We start from the raw sequence: 15,536 nt of genomic DNA, 5'->3' as shown, positions 1-15,536 counted from the left end.
AAATGCAAATTTTCATGCTGCGGCTTTTAAACCAAAGATTGATTCTTAGCCCCAGAAAACCTACAGACCCTCCCATCTCAGAGGGCATCCTGTTCAAAGAAAGGGTCAAGGATGACCTCTTCTGCCTCTTCTGTGAATTCTCTTCCCACCAAGCACTTCAAATTCTTATCATGTGGACTGACAGATCTCACCATAGCCATGTGTTTCACCAGGTCAGACCCTCCTCTCCCTAGGTTATACACTTCATGAAGGTGAAAACCATTTTTATTCACCTTGGCATCCCCAGTTCCTGCTCAATCAATTCTCTTCTAATACCTATGTTAGACTTTATTCCCTTAAGAACCTGGTAAAATCATCTCCAGCACAATTTCCATCAGCATCACTAACTCTCTAAGGCACTCAAATGAAAACAAAAGCAAGTACGTGCTTTATCCCCTACACAATTTTACTTTCCTCAAGTGATAAGTTATGAGGTGATAGATATATTAAATATCTTGATTTAATCATTCCACAAGAGGTGTGTGGGTGTATCTCCAAACATCTTGTACACCATAAATATACACAATTTTTCATTTGTCAACGAAGATACTTGATCAATATGCTGTTTAAATTTTCCAGGGATCAGTTCCAAGCACTTCAGTCTTTATTCTCTTGGCTCAAATTTTTTGAGAAAGGGGAGGTAGTTTGGATCACCATTTGTAGTTTAATCTTCTTATCTATGATTTTCTAATGCCGGCAGATGGTCCCATCTGTGTGCTCCATGCAACAGCTGATCTACTCCTGCAAGCAGCATCCTCCACCCAGTCTCCCTGTGATAATTCTGTCACTCTTCCTCTAGGATTCTTCATCTGCCTTTATTTCCACATCCACCTTGACCCATGTCAGTCAGTTCTTGACTGTCTTCCTTCATGTCTCTTACAAAAATTACAAAAGTTTTTGAGTCCTCCCTACGTATCAAACACTATACAAAGTATTTTGTAGACATGTTTCATCCTTACAATAACCCTTTGGTATAGATATTGCTGTTTTCTGATTCCAAAGATGAGGTGGCCAAAGCACAGACAGGTCAACTAACTTGCCCAAGTCACAACTGGAAGAGGAAGAACAGAAATCTGAAGCCAGGGGCTGCATTAGATTCTATCATGTTCTCAACCTCCATGGGCTCTACCTTCCCTCTTTCTTTTCAAATTCCATTTTTAGTCCTTATATTTTTCAATGTAACACCCCACAGGGTTTGTTGTTGTGTTGTTTTGTTTTTACTTTTTATGCTGCAATAATTTTAGATTCACATAGAAGCTGCTAAAATAGTACAAGGAGCTCCTGGGTACCTTTCTGCCAGCTTCCCTTATGTTTGCATTTTATGTAACCATAGTTCAACTGCCAAAACCAGGAAATTGACTTTTGTATAACACCATTAACTAAAGCTCAGCATTGATTTTAATCTCACCAGTTTCTAAACTCATTCACTATGTTTGTGTGTCTATAGAACTTATTCTTTACATGTAGAGATTCATGTAACCAGCACCATGATCAGAATTCAGAGCAGTTCAATCAACCCAAATACACACCATTGAGAATACAGATCATTTCCATCACTACCAAGAAATTCCTGTCACCTGTTTGTAGTCTCAACCTCATCCCTGGAAAACACCAGTCTATTATCATATATTTTGTCAGTTTAAGACAAAGTTCTAGAGATAAAATAATAGAGGATGCAACATTTTGAGATGGCCTTTTTTCACTTAATATAATGCCCTTGAGATGCATCAATTATTATGTGTATCAATAGTCTGTTACTTTTGGTTAGACATGGTGATTCATGCCTATAATACCAGAACTTGGGAAGGTCAAGACCAGAGTATTGCTTGAAGCCGGGAATTTGAGACCAGCCTGGAAAACAGAGTAAGACACCTTCTCTACAAAAAATTTAAATTAGCCAGGCATGGTGGCATGTCCCTGTAATCCAAGCTACTCAAGGGGTTGAGGCAGGAGGATCCTTTGAGCCCAAAATTTTGAATTACTGAGCTATGATCAGACCACTGCACTCCAGCCTAGGCAACAGAGTGAGACTCTGTCTCTAAAAAACAAATAGTTTATTATTTTCTTTTTTTTATTTTTGAGCATTCCATTGCATGGGCATATAGTTTCTTACCTATCACTTTTATTTTTTTCTAGATTCCTATAGTCTTTATGCTAGAACAATCCAACAATTCTCAAAATACACTGGAAGGCCTTCCTTCAAGTGGGCATAACATCAAAAACACAGAATTCTATCTGTACCCCCATTTCAGATCTATTTAATCTGAATATCTTAGTGTTAGAATATTTGTAATTCAAGAACTCTAATAAAGACAGTGTAATATTGATTGATTTTCAAAAAAAATAAATATTGACTGCATTTTAGTTGTGTTAAGCTAGAAACCTACATAGCTACCATTTTTATTATAAATGGTGATGATTAACTAGCATTCTAATCACAAAACCTATTCTCCAGAGGCATTTAGTGGTATTGATCAACATCAGATCCTTTTCTAATTAGAATAATAAATGTCAGATTATTTAAAATATAAGTGGCTTATTACATAGCATATTAGAAATGGCTTCTCACTGGTGAAATTAAAGGTATTAGCATTTTAGAGATCTCTCCCACCCCTTGCATCAACAAGTATCTAACAATGTCTGCAGGCTTTACCCATAAAAATTGAAGTGTAATTGTCCAAAACAAGCCAAAATTTTTTTAAAAAAGCAAAAATTGATTTTATGATAAACTATTATTTTTTTGTTTGTTTTTTTGGGGGGAGGGAAGGAGATTCATTGAGGGTGCAAAGAACCAGGTTACATTGATTGCATTTGTTAGATAAAGTGTCCTCTTGTAATTGTGTCCTACCCCCAAAAGGTGTATGTATCACACCCTGGGACGCCCCCACCTCCCTCCCTCCTTACCTCTCTCTGCTCTTCCCTTCCTCCACCTCCCACCGTGCACTAGGTCATCAACTGTGACCATCATGTCACAATTGCTCCTCTGGACCACGTTTGTCACACCGGACCACTGCCTAGGCTCAGATACCACATGAACACAGAGTTTCAAGCCTTGTGAGAAGCCACACCATGGAAGCGCTGTGCATTCATTCCTGAGCACCCTCTTACACTCATTCCACTCTTCCTGGTTGACTCAAGTTTACCTCCAGACTCAGTCAGACCCCATTCCCTACAAGTACCATACTTTAGTAGAAGAAGTATAGGGTTTAGACTCAGACACACTAGGACAGACCTTCTGCCACTTCCTAACTATATGACCTAAATCAGATTGCTCTCCATGACGAGACTCAAGTTCCCCATGTTTAAAAAATGGCAATTAAATCCATATTAGAAGAACTAAATAAGAAGATTTATGCAAAGCTAATCACTATCCAATAAATGGTGTATGTTATTTCTAAACTAATCCCAATCCTCTTTTGAATATATACCATCTTTTGTCCATCAGTGATTGAGGTTTTGAATGTCTTATTTCTATACATTTTCTAGGAGCCCCAAGCATACTGACTCTCCTCTTTCTGCCTTTATTCTGACTCAGTTTAAATGACTAGGCCTTGGTTTCTTTATTGACCCCTCCTGCCTGGGTGACCTAGGCCTCATCACTCCCCTTCCCGGAAAACCAGACCTGACTCCATGTACCTCTAGGGAGCAGGATGCCACAGGACAGAGCCTGTCTGGCAAATATGGTGTCATGATGCTTCACATAGGCTGGGGGTATGGACCTATGGACCACAGACCAATGCTAGAACATTTTCCCACCCTCCCTTCTTCCCTCCTTCCCTTCCTCCCTTTTTCCCTTCCTTTCTCCTTTCCTCGCTTGCTTTCTTCCACTCTTTCTAGCCAATCCATGAAAACATATAAACAGAAAATGAGAATAAAGCATTTATCCTTTCTTGGCCTTTGGGCTAAGATCAAGAGTAGAGAGTAAAGCACTTAGTGACTTTCATCTCATTGAAAAAGGTTCTTTATCTGCAAATCCTAGAATAGCAGGATGTAGGCATTTTAACAAATGGACCAGCCATTCATTTGTTAACACATGAGAAGTTATCTTTATACAGAAACGAATAGGAAATAGCTGACCATGTTGTAGTACAGACTTACCTTGGCAGCTAGCCTGCATCGCTAAGATGCTGGACCAGAAAGACAGCACATTTGGTGAATCTGCTTGGCCTTCTGTCACAAGGGCCAAATCATTCTTCTGATTGTTCCAGTTTGGGGGAAATTAGTAGGCATGGATCAATGTCCTCCTGAAATGATAGTCTCGCAACAATATAAAGCCGGTGAAATGGGCTATTTACTTGCAATAATGATTCAGCAAGAAGGTGGAGCAAGATGGTGACCATCAGGAAGACCATCAGGCGGAGCTCTCTTAGAACAACTGAGAAATGAAGAGTTAGTTGAGTGGCGTTTTGAGAAGAGATTTTGCCTGGAGCAGGGGATAGGGGTGTGCTACAGGCGGCTGTGAGGTGCTGGTTGCTCTAGGAGAACTGGAGGTGGAGGGGCACACATCTGACACACTAGGCAAATCTTGCACAGTCACCAGTGGGAGCCCGGGAGCCCCAGAGCCCCAGGTGGCAGTTGCAGCTGGGAGCCACGGAGGTATTGGATAGGAGGAAGCCTTTTGCAGCTTTTGGTTTTCAGAGGAAGTGCATTGAGTGGATTTCCTGGAAGAATGGGCAACCTGAACCGTGTTTAGCTGCTGGTTTGAGGGCTAGTTAGAGCGGATCTGCCACAGAACTGGCAGAGATAGAGATAGCTATTATGGGAAGGTCCTGGTAGCAGGGATCAGCCATTATGACAAGGTCGTAGAAAGGTCGTCAGGCTGGACCCCCTATAGGAACATAGCCATTTTAGTTCTGCCTGCTAGGATCAGTCCTCTAGTCATGACAGGCTCAGGAACTCCAGCACCCCATGAGAACTGTTGTCTGGGGGCACCGTGAGACCTGCCTCTGAAGGATCCAGGAGAGATCTGAGTTCCCAACCCTGTGGAACCTGAATGCTGAGGAAATAATGAGGCAATCACTGTGGACAATTAAGTTAGGATCTAGTTTACACCTGGGTTCCAGAGAGAGGTTATCAGCTGTGTTGTCCTTCCCCTAAAACTACAGTGCCACCTGATGTTCTGGCAAAATATTGAGACACAAATATATTCCTACTAAAGTTGGACTCTCCCACCATATATATATGAATGAATGTGAAAACATATAAATATATAAAAACTAATTATATATGTACATATATACATAAAAGCATAAATATATATTTAGATATATTTCTAAATATATATGCTTATATATACATATATAAAAGCATGAATATGTATGCTTTTATGTATCTATGTAATTAGTTTTTTATTTTGTTTATTTTTTCTTTTCTTTTTTCCTCTTGTTAGTATATTCTTTTTTGTAGTTGTTGTTGTTCTTTCCTTTATTTGTTACTGAGGTTGCTTCTTTTTTGTTATTTAGAGATTTTCAATATTTGTTGTACAGTTCTGTTTGGTTTCTTGCCTATTTGTATGGTTGGTTCTTTTCTTAACTTCTATTTTTACTTTCATCAAGAGCAAGGACTCCTATATTTTCTGGTTACAGTAGTGTAGCCTCATTTCTGTCTCCATATTTCACTCTAGTACATTCTCTCTTTAGACAGAGACTCTCCTACCATTCCCACTCTCCCACAATAATCAGCTAAATTATCCCCTCACTTTTTCTTGTCTTTCCTCTTTCTTTCTTTACTCCACTTCCCTCTCTCTCCTCTATTGAATACAATAGTATTTTTAATTTCCTCTATCAATTCTTATCTTAATATTATTTCTTTTTATAATTTTTTTATTTCTATTATATTTTATTTTATTGCTGAGAGCTGAGGGGACACAGCTGTGGTTTAGCAGGTAGGCCACATTAGTGGTCTGGCTCAAGGGGGCTAAGAGACATTTTTACCTCTGGCCCTAGAAAAATAGTATTGGCAATACCACACTGCAGAATTTTTCTATTTCATTTTCATTCTTACTTAATTTTTCTTTAGTGTTATTCGTTTTTGTTTTTGTCCTTTCTCTTCCTAGTTTTGGCAGGGGAAGAATCTGGCTCTGCTCAGGCTGATGAGGACTGCCTGATTTCAAGGAAACCTCCCAGCCCAGCCCCCTCTAAAACCTTTGAGTTACAAGCATGGCCTTTGCACAGTCCTGATTAATACCATTTCTTCCATCACTCTCAGCCTGTCTTCCTGACCTCCTTCCCTTTTGTTCTCCAAGTTTTATTGTTGTTTTGTTGTTTGTTGTTGTTGTTTGCTTTCTCTTCTGTTATTCATCCTTCCCTTTTTTCTTTTTCTTTTCTTTCACTCTGTCATTCTTTATTATTCTGTCTTTATTTTCCCCCTGTTTGTCCCTGCCTGTTCCTCACCTTTCTCCTCATTTTGACCTCATACCAAGAGGTCTCCTCATCACATAAACTCTGAGACAAGGTAATTTGATTCAAAGGAGGAACTGAGAGGAAAAAGGAGCACAAAGAGGTGAACAAGAAGAAAGCACATATGAGGAGGAACCAACAGAAAAATTCAGGTACCATGAAAAACCAAAATAGAGCAACTCCTCCAAGGGACAACAAGGCAGAAGACTCATCCTATAAAGAACTAATAGATCTGACAAAAAGGGAATTTAAAGTGTGGATGATTAAGACAATAAAGGGAATGATGAGAAAATAGAAAGACAGAATGAAAAGTTGACAAGAGATATGTAAAATATAGAAAAGACATGGATGAGCTTAAAGAAATGAAGAAGACAATCAGAGAATGTAAAGAAGCAGTAAGAAGTATCAAAAATAGACCACAGACAAGAAAGAACATCAGAGTTAGAAGATAAAGTCTTTGAGTTAACAAAGGTAGTTACAGAGTCAAAAAAGAAGAGAGAAAAAGCAGAGCAGGCACTTAGAGAACTACAGCACTCCATAAAGCATTCAAACATATGGATAATAGGAAACCCTGAAGGGGAAGAAGATTGTCCCAAAGGTATAGAAGCCCTACTGGAGACAATCATAAATGAAAACTTCCCAAGTGTTACTAAAGATCCTGACACTCTTTTCAGATGCATATTGAACCCTGGGCCATCTCAAGTCTAACAGAGCCTCTCCAAGACACATTGTAATGAACCTGTCCAAAGTCAAGATGAAAGAGAAAATCCTGCAAGCAGCTAGGAATAAGCACCAATTGATCTACAAGGGCAGAACCATTAGGTTGACAGCAGACTTTTCAACCGAAATATTCCAAGCCAGGAGAGCATGGTCACCCACCTTCAACACCCTTAAACAAAATAATTTTCAGCCCAGAATCCTGTATCCTGCCAAACATGGCTTCAAAATTGATGAAGATATCAAATCTTTTGCAGATACACAAGCAGTGGGGAAATTCATCACAACAAGACCAGCTCTAAAGGAAATACTTAGGCCTATTCTTAATACTGAACACCACAATGGACCACCACCGAAGTAAATATCTAGAAGCCAAAGGCCAGAAGTTAGCTTCCACAATGGCACAAAGGATAAAACTACACAACCACTATCTCATAATAAGATGAATAGCATTCCAACACACTTATCAATACTCTCAATAAATGTTAATGGATTGAATTGACCACTGAAGAGGCACAGGCTGGTTGGATAAAAAAAAAAAGCCATCCATATGCTGTCGCCAGGAGACACACCTAGCCCTGAAGGACAACTCAAGACTCAGGGTTAAGGGATGGAAAACAGCATTTCAAGCAAATGGAAATCAGAAGAAAGGACGGGTTGCAATTTTATTCTCAGATATAAGCAAATTCAAAGCAACTTTAGTTAAAAAAGACAAAGATGGACACATCATAGGAACAATATAAAGGAACAACACAAGAAGACATCTCATTGTTAAACATTCATTTAACCTAACTTAAATGCTCTCAGATTTGTGATTTATGATTTATGAAACAGACCTTGAGGGGTCTGAGCAATATGATATCCCATAACACCTTAATGGTCAGGGACATCAACACCCCTCTGACAGAACTGGACAGATCCTCTAAACAGAACTAAACAAGGAGACAAAGGACCTAAACATGACCGTAGAACAAATGGGATTAAAGACACATATAGAACACACTATCCCAAAGCAAAAGAATATACCTTTTTCTCATCAGCTCATGGTACATAATCCAATATAGACCAATTCCTAGGGTACAAACCAAACCTCAGCAAAAGTAAAGGAATAGAAATTATGCCATGTCTTTTTTCAGACCACAAGTTTATAAAGGTGAAACTTAACTCCAACAAAAATGTTCATCCCCACACAATGTCTTGGAAACTAAACAACCTTATGCTGAATGATAGTTGGGTCCAGGATGAGATAAAATAGAAATTTGTTAATTTCCTCAAAGGTAACAACAATGAAGACACAAGTTACCAAAACCTGTGGGATACAGCAAAAGCAGTCGTGAGAAGAAAATTTATCACACTAGATGCCTACCTTCAAAAAACAGAAAGTAAGCACATCGGCATGCTCACAAACTATCTTATGGAATTGGAAAAAGAAGAACCCTAAACCCAGCAGAAGAAAAGAAATAGCCAAAATTAAATCAGAGATTAATGAAATTGAAAACAAAAAAAATCATTCAGAAAATTAACAAAACAAAAAGTTGCCTTTTTGAAAAAGTAAATAAAATAGATAAACCTTTGGCCAGACTAACTAGAAACAGAAAAGTAAAATCTCTAGTAACCTCAATCAGAAATGACAAAGGGGAAATAATAATAGATGCCACAGAGATATAAGAGCTTATCTCTGAATACTACAAGAAACTCTATGCCCCGAAACTTGACAATGTAAAGAAAAAATGGAATTCCAATACTTGGAATCACACCCTCTCCCTAGACGTAATCAAAAAGAAATAGATGACCTGAACAGACCAATTTCAAGCACTGAGATCAAAGAAACAATTAAAAAATCTCCCAACCAAAAAAATGCCCTGGTCCAGATAGCTTCACACCAGAATTCTATCAAACCTTCAAAGAAGGGCTTATACCCATACTGCATAAATTATTCCAAAACATTGAGAAGGAAGGTGTCTTTCCCAAAACATTCTATAAAGCAAACATAACCCTGATACCAAAACTAGGAAAAGATTCAACTAAAAAGGAGAAGACCAATTCTTAAACACCAATTTCACTAATGAATATAGATGCAAAAATTCTCAACAAAATCCTAAACAGCAGATTACAGCTTATCATTTAAAAAGTCATACATCGTAAGCACATAGGTTTCATCCCAGGGATGCAAGACTGGTTTAACATATGCAGTACATGAACATAATTCACCATACCAACAGAAGCAAAAACAAAGACCATATGATCCTCTCAATAGATGCAGAAAAAGCATTTGATAAAATTCAGCATCCTTTTCTAATTATAATTCTGAAGAATATAGGCATTGATGGCACATTTCTTAAACTGATCAAAGCCATCTATTGGAAACCCACAGCTAATATTTTACTGAATGGAGTAAAACTGAAAGCTTTTCCACTCAGAACTGGAACAAGACAAGGTTGTCCTCTATCACCACTACTATTCAACATAGTGTTAGAAGTTCTAGACAATACAATCAAGCAAGAGAAGGTAATAAGGGGCATCCAAATGGAGGCAGATGAAGTAAAGCTCTCCCTCTTTGCTGATGACATGATCTTATACTTAGCAAACCTCAAAGACTCAACAACAAGATTCCTGGAAGTCATCGAAAAATACAGTAATGTCTCAGGATATAACATCAATGTTGACAAATCAGTAGCCTTTGTATGTGCCTATAACAGCCAAGATGAGTAGCTAACTAATCAAGGACACAATTCCTTCTCCGTAGCTTCAAAGAAAATTAAATACCTAGGAATATACCTAACAAAAGAGGGGAAGGACCTCTATAAAGAAAACTACGAAACCCTTAGAAAAGAAATAGCAGAAGATATTAGCAAATGGAAAAACATACCATGCTCATGGCTGGGAAGAATCAACAATGTTAAAATGTCTATACTTCCCAAAGTGATCTATAGATTCAATGCCATTCCTATTAAAATACCAACATTATACTTTCAAGATTTAGAAAAAATAATTCTTCATTTTGTATGGAACCAGAAAAAAACCTGTATAGCTAAGGCAATTCTTAGTAATAAAAACAAGGTTAGGGCATAAGCTTACCAAACTTGAGGTTGTACTACAAGGCCATAGTGATCAAAACACAATTTTTGTGTTTGGGCACAAAAATAGGCATAGACATCTGGAATTGAATAGAATACCATAAGATGATACTAAAATCTTACAGCCATCTGATTGTTACAAACCAAACAAGAACATTCACTGTGGGAAAGAATCCCTATTCAATAAGTGGTTCTGGGAGAACTGGATAACCATGTGTAAAAGACTGAAACTGGACCCTTACCTTTCTCCTCTCACTAAAATTGATTCAAGATGGATGAAAGATCTAAATCTAAGGCATGAATCAATAAAAATCCTCAAAGAAAGTGTGGGGAAGACACTTGAAGATATTAGCCTGAGGAAAGATTTTATAAAGAAGACTTCTGTGGCAATTGCAATAACAACAACAAAAAAAAAAACCAATGGGACTTAATTAAATTGAAAAGCTTCTGTACAGCTAAGGAGACAACAACCAAAACAAATAGATAACCTCCAGAATGGGAAAAGATATTTGCATATTATGAATTGGACAAAAACTTAATAACTAGAATCTACAGCGAACTTAAATTAAGCAACAAAATAAAAGCTAACAAACCCCGATATCATTGGGAAAGTGAGATGAATAGAACCTTCCTCAAAGAAAACAGACAAATGGCTAACAAAGCATATGAGAAAATGATTATCATCTCTAATTATCAGAGAAATGGAAATCAAAACCACCCCAAGATATCACCTAACCCCAATGAGGATGGCCCACATCACAAGACTCAAAACTGCAGATGCTGATGGGGTTGTAGGGAGAAGGGAAGACTTTTACACTGCTGGTAGGACTGCAAACAAACACGACCCTTTGGAAAGGAAGTATGGAGAACCCTCAAAGAACTCAAACTAGACCTCCCATTTGATCTGCAATCCCGTTATTAGGCATCTATCCAGAGGAAAAAAAATCATTTTACCATAAGGGCATTTGCACTGGACTGTTTATTGCAACTCAATTTACAATAACCAAATTGTAGAAACAACTTAAATGCCCACCAATCCAGGAATGGATTAACAAGCTGTAACATATGTATACCGTGGAATACTATACAGCTGCTAAAAAGGATGGTGACTTTAATTTGGGTGGAGTTGAAATACATTCTTCTTAGTAAAGCATCACAATAATGGAGGAGCAAGAATCCAATGTACTCGATTCTGATATGAGGACACTTGCTGCTAGTCCATGGTGTGGAAAGAAAGAACGGGGGAGGGAAGAGAGGGAAGGAGAGAGGAGGGGGTGGGGCCACAGTGTGTGACACACCTCCTGGGGGCAGGACACTATTAATAGAGGGACTTCACCCAGCAAACTCAAGCAGTATAACCTGGCTCATTGTACCCTCAATGATTCCCCAACAATAAAAATAATAACAACAATAATAATAATGATTAGGCAAGCAAAATTACAGGCAATCCCACGGAAAATTCATACTAAAACAGCAAGAGTGTTTTCTTGTTTGTCAAAGGAAACAATTTTTTTAAAGCATGTTTGCCTTTGATTCAAGAATTAACATTAACAAAAAAAAAAAAAAGAAATGCTAAAAAAAAAAAAAAAAAGAATTAACATTAACAAAATACAGTTCATCAATCCATGCATTAGCATCTCGTTTTCCTTCCATGAAACAAAGGGAGGCGAGCAAAATAGCAATAGACAAGTGAAATTTAGATTATGACATAGTTACCTTTTTTTAGTAAGGTATGAAACCTTTTTGAGAGATTTCCATTCAAAAACACTGAAAGGAAAATATTTACATGCTTAAAAAAACATTTTTTTCTTTTGAGACAGAGCATCACTATGTCACCCCAGGTATGTCTCTGGAGATGGTGCGGTGCTACCCATGGGTTGCTCCCATGCAGGGTTTGTTTTATCCTTGCTCAGAATTGACTGCCCTCTACCCCAGTCTTTTCAGAGCATTAGAAAGACTTCTCAGTACTTTTTGGCTTCCATTCAATCTTGTTTCTGGGAAAACAAGAGCCAGGTATAGGAGCTGTTTCTTTCTGCCACCTTGAGTCACATCAGAGCAATTTGTTTCTCTGTTTGGGTACCACTATACAAAAGCTGCTTTTTGGTTTTTTTATTTGTTTGTTTGGTGGGGGGTGGGGGGGTGAGAGAGTCTCACTTTATTGCCCTCCATAAAGTGCTGTGGAGTCTCACAGCTCACAGCAACCCCCAACACTTGGGCTTAAGTGAGTCTCTTGCCTCAGCCTCCCAAGTAGCTGGGACTACAGGCGCCCACCACAACACCCAGCTATTTTTGGTTATAGTTGTCATTGTAATTTAGCAGGTCCTAGCAGGGCTCAAACCTACCAGCCTCAGTGTATGTTGTCAGCGACCTATTCACTGAGCTACGGGCACCAAGCCTGCATGCTTAAAATCTTAATGCTCACTTTTCTGTAAAAATTACCATAGTCAGAAAACAACCCCATCACCCACTAAATGTATGAAAGTCAGGTGTTACAACGTATGTGAAATTGGTACTGGGAAGCCTTATTCTTTGGCACTTACAAGCTGTACCACCCTGAGAGAGTTATTTAAACTCTTTGTAAGTTTTAGAAATTTATCTATCACAAAAGTCTTAGAAGTAGGTCTTTCAAGTCATAAGTTTATAACAAATGTTAGCTATGTTGTAATAATAATAATAGCAACTACTATGAAATATCCCTTGTTTAGTTAGAAGCTAATTAACTGCTGTTATAAATTTCAACCTTGTCTCTGAAGATCCTTTCAGTTATAAATCACACAGTTGCAACCCCACAGGATCACATAATGGCTAGAACTTTTTCTTAGCTAGTTGGTAGTATTACTGAAAGTAGGGAATGCATTTTCTAGACACTGACAGACCCCAGTATAATGAGCTCTATAGTGGTTTAAGAGAGCATCTTTCTCTTCCTTTATAAAAAGGAAGTAAACATTTTATTTCAAAATTGAGTTTAGTGACATCAGTCACCTTTCTTTAGTGTTCAACTAAGTTTTACAAGTGTGTTCCTAATCTAATGATACCAAAGCAATTATAACAATGGTACTATACCTCCTCCCCTTTTGGAAGTTAAAGCATGGTTGCAGAAATAAGAAACAGAATAATACATGGAATAATCACATCCCTAATGGCACCAACCACACAATTAACAAAAGATTTACTGTATGGAGGTGGATATGCAAGGCCGCCAGGAAAAGGGAGGGAATTCTGGGCTTAAAAGCACATTGTTCATTTTCAACTTTCTCTTCCTGCTTCCTGGATAACATGAATTGGGTCTATCATATGACACTTTGCTAGTCAAGATAATTCTGTGTTCCTTTTTTTTAGAGACAAAGTCTCACTTTGTCACCCTCGGTAGAGTGTTCTGACATCACAGCTCACAGCAACCTCCAGCTCTTGGGCTTAGGCGATTCTCTTGCCTCAGCCTCCCAAGTAGCTGGGACTACAGGAATTCTGTGTAATTTTTAAAACGATGCTGACTTCTTATTCCTTTAATTATTTTTAGCCTTGAACAACATTACTGCCTAAAGCTGTCACTTTCTTCAGCTCACAACATTAATAAATCTGCAGGAAATTCTTTTTATTTTTTATTTTAGAAAAAGACACAAAAAAGTAAAACCACAAGAGAACAAAAATCTTCAATTGTAAACACAAAAATGGTAAAACCATGGATAAAGAATCTGCACTAACTGATTCAACGTGTATTTAATGAATCTTACCATGTGTGAGACACTGTGCCATCCACAGGCTTAGAGGTGAGGGTAGATGTCAGCCCCTGCCCTAAGGATCTCTGGTCTTACAGTACTCATTTGTACCTGTGAAACAGTACCAAAACTAAATCATTATAATGCAATAGGAGACTTCCAAACAATGAAACAGCTTGCCACTATCAATAATTATAATAACTATATTTATTGACATGAAAAGCTTTTCATAAGCCATTAAGCTAAAAAGATTATAAAATACATGATTCCAACCTAGTGATTTCACAAACTCATATTTGTCTCTGTGTAAAACATTCTATATTTATATCATCTATATGTGCACTCAAAAGGTTATAAATCTAAATGAAAATACTATAATTAGGTCTGGGTGGTGGGATTATGAGTGCTTCTTTTACCTTCTTTTTCATTATCTGTATTTTCCAATTTTGTTTGTTTGATTTAAGAGGCACTAAAGCGCAGCATGATATTGCAGTGATGAGTATCACAAAGCTACTGAGAAAGCTAACAAGAAAAATGATACTAAATTGATAGGCAAAATCCAAATACAACAGTGTTTGGGGGCGTCAGAACAGGCCTTCCAGTATTCTGTGCTTTCACCCCTTCCTCTTGTTTCTTTTCTGTTTGTCAAATGGGGCAAGTAAGAGTATCTTCCTTATAGGGACACTCTGAGAATTAAAGAGTTATTCTATGCAAAGTTCTCAGAATAGCGAGAATAGTACAAACAAGAGGAGGACGTAAAAGCACAGAATGTTGCAAAATTTACAAATGAGACTATGTATTCAGCTGGGGTAAAAGAGTGTCAACAAAAAAGAGACTTTGGAATTATGTGACTATAGGAGATAGTTTGCTTGAAACAGGAAGTAAAAGGGACCTATAAAACTCAGGTAAATAGCTGACACTGGCACGGAGGGTGGCAAGAGAAAGACATTACGGAGGTGGCAAAGGAACCAGGTGAGTCCACTGAACCTTCCTTGCCTATCTCTTCGCCCAGATCAATGGCACAAAGGGGGATGGTGTATCTTTGGGGGGTTCTCTGACGTATTCCATCCTCTAGGCTGGGGAGATAAAACAAATTCTTGTGTCTGTGTTGGGGTCAATAGACAAATGAGGCACTATAAAGTCGTGAGACGAGTGAAACAGGAAAAAAAGGAAATAGCAAAGGCATGAAAAAGCCAGCTGCTATGAAGGTGGTAAAAGGGACTACAAGAAAGAAATTTCAAAAGCTAATGCTAAGAAGGGAGACATTGTCGTCCAACTTATGCCATTCCAGGAACATTCATCAACAGAGAGGTGGCAGTGCCCAGATGACGATGCTCCCACAGCACTGCATAGCACGGCAGGAATACCCAAGCTCTCGGTTTTGTAATACATTTTAATTCAGACACTTCATTCCGGGAAAAAAAAAAAATGATGGGGGGAAAAAGTCATTCATTTTCACTAGGTGGGCATTTGGGGAAGTTTATATACCTGTATATCACCAAAATCTGGTGATTTTGTGGAAAGGATTCAGTTCCATGTGTACTGTGTACATTGCATGACGCGCTACAAGATAGTCTCAAAGAGAGTAG

Source organism: Nycticebus coucang, chromosome 14 (assembly GCF_027406575.1).
Source record: "Nycticebus coucang isolate mNycCou1 chromosome 14, mNycCou1.pri, whole genome shotgun sequence".
Classification (NCBI taxonomy): domain Eukaryota; kingdom Metazoa; phylum Chordata; class Mammalia; order Primates; family Lorisidae; genus Nycticebus; species Nycticebus coucang.
The sequence above is the reverse complement of the archived record's forward strand: the minus strand, read 5'-3'. Positions refer to the sequence as shown.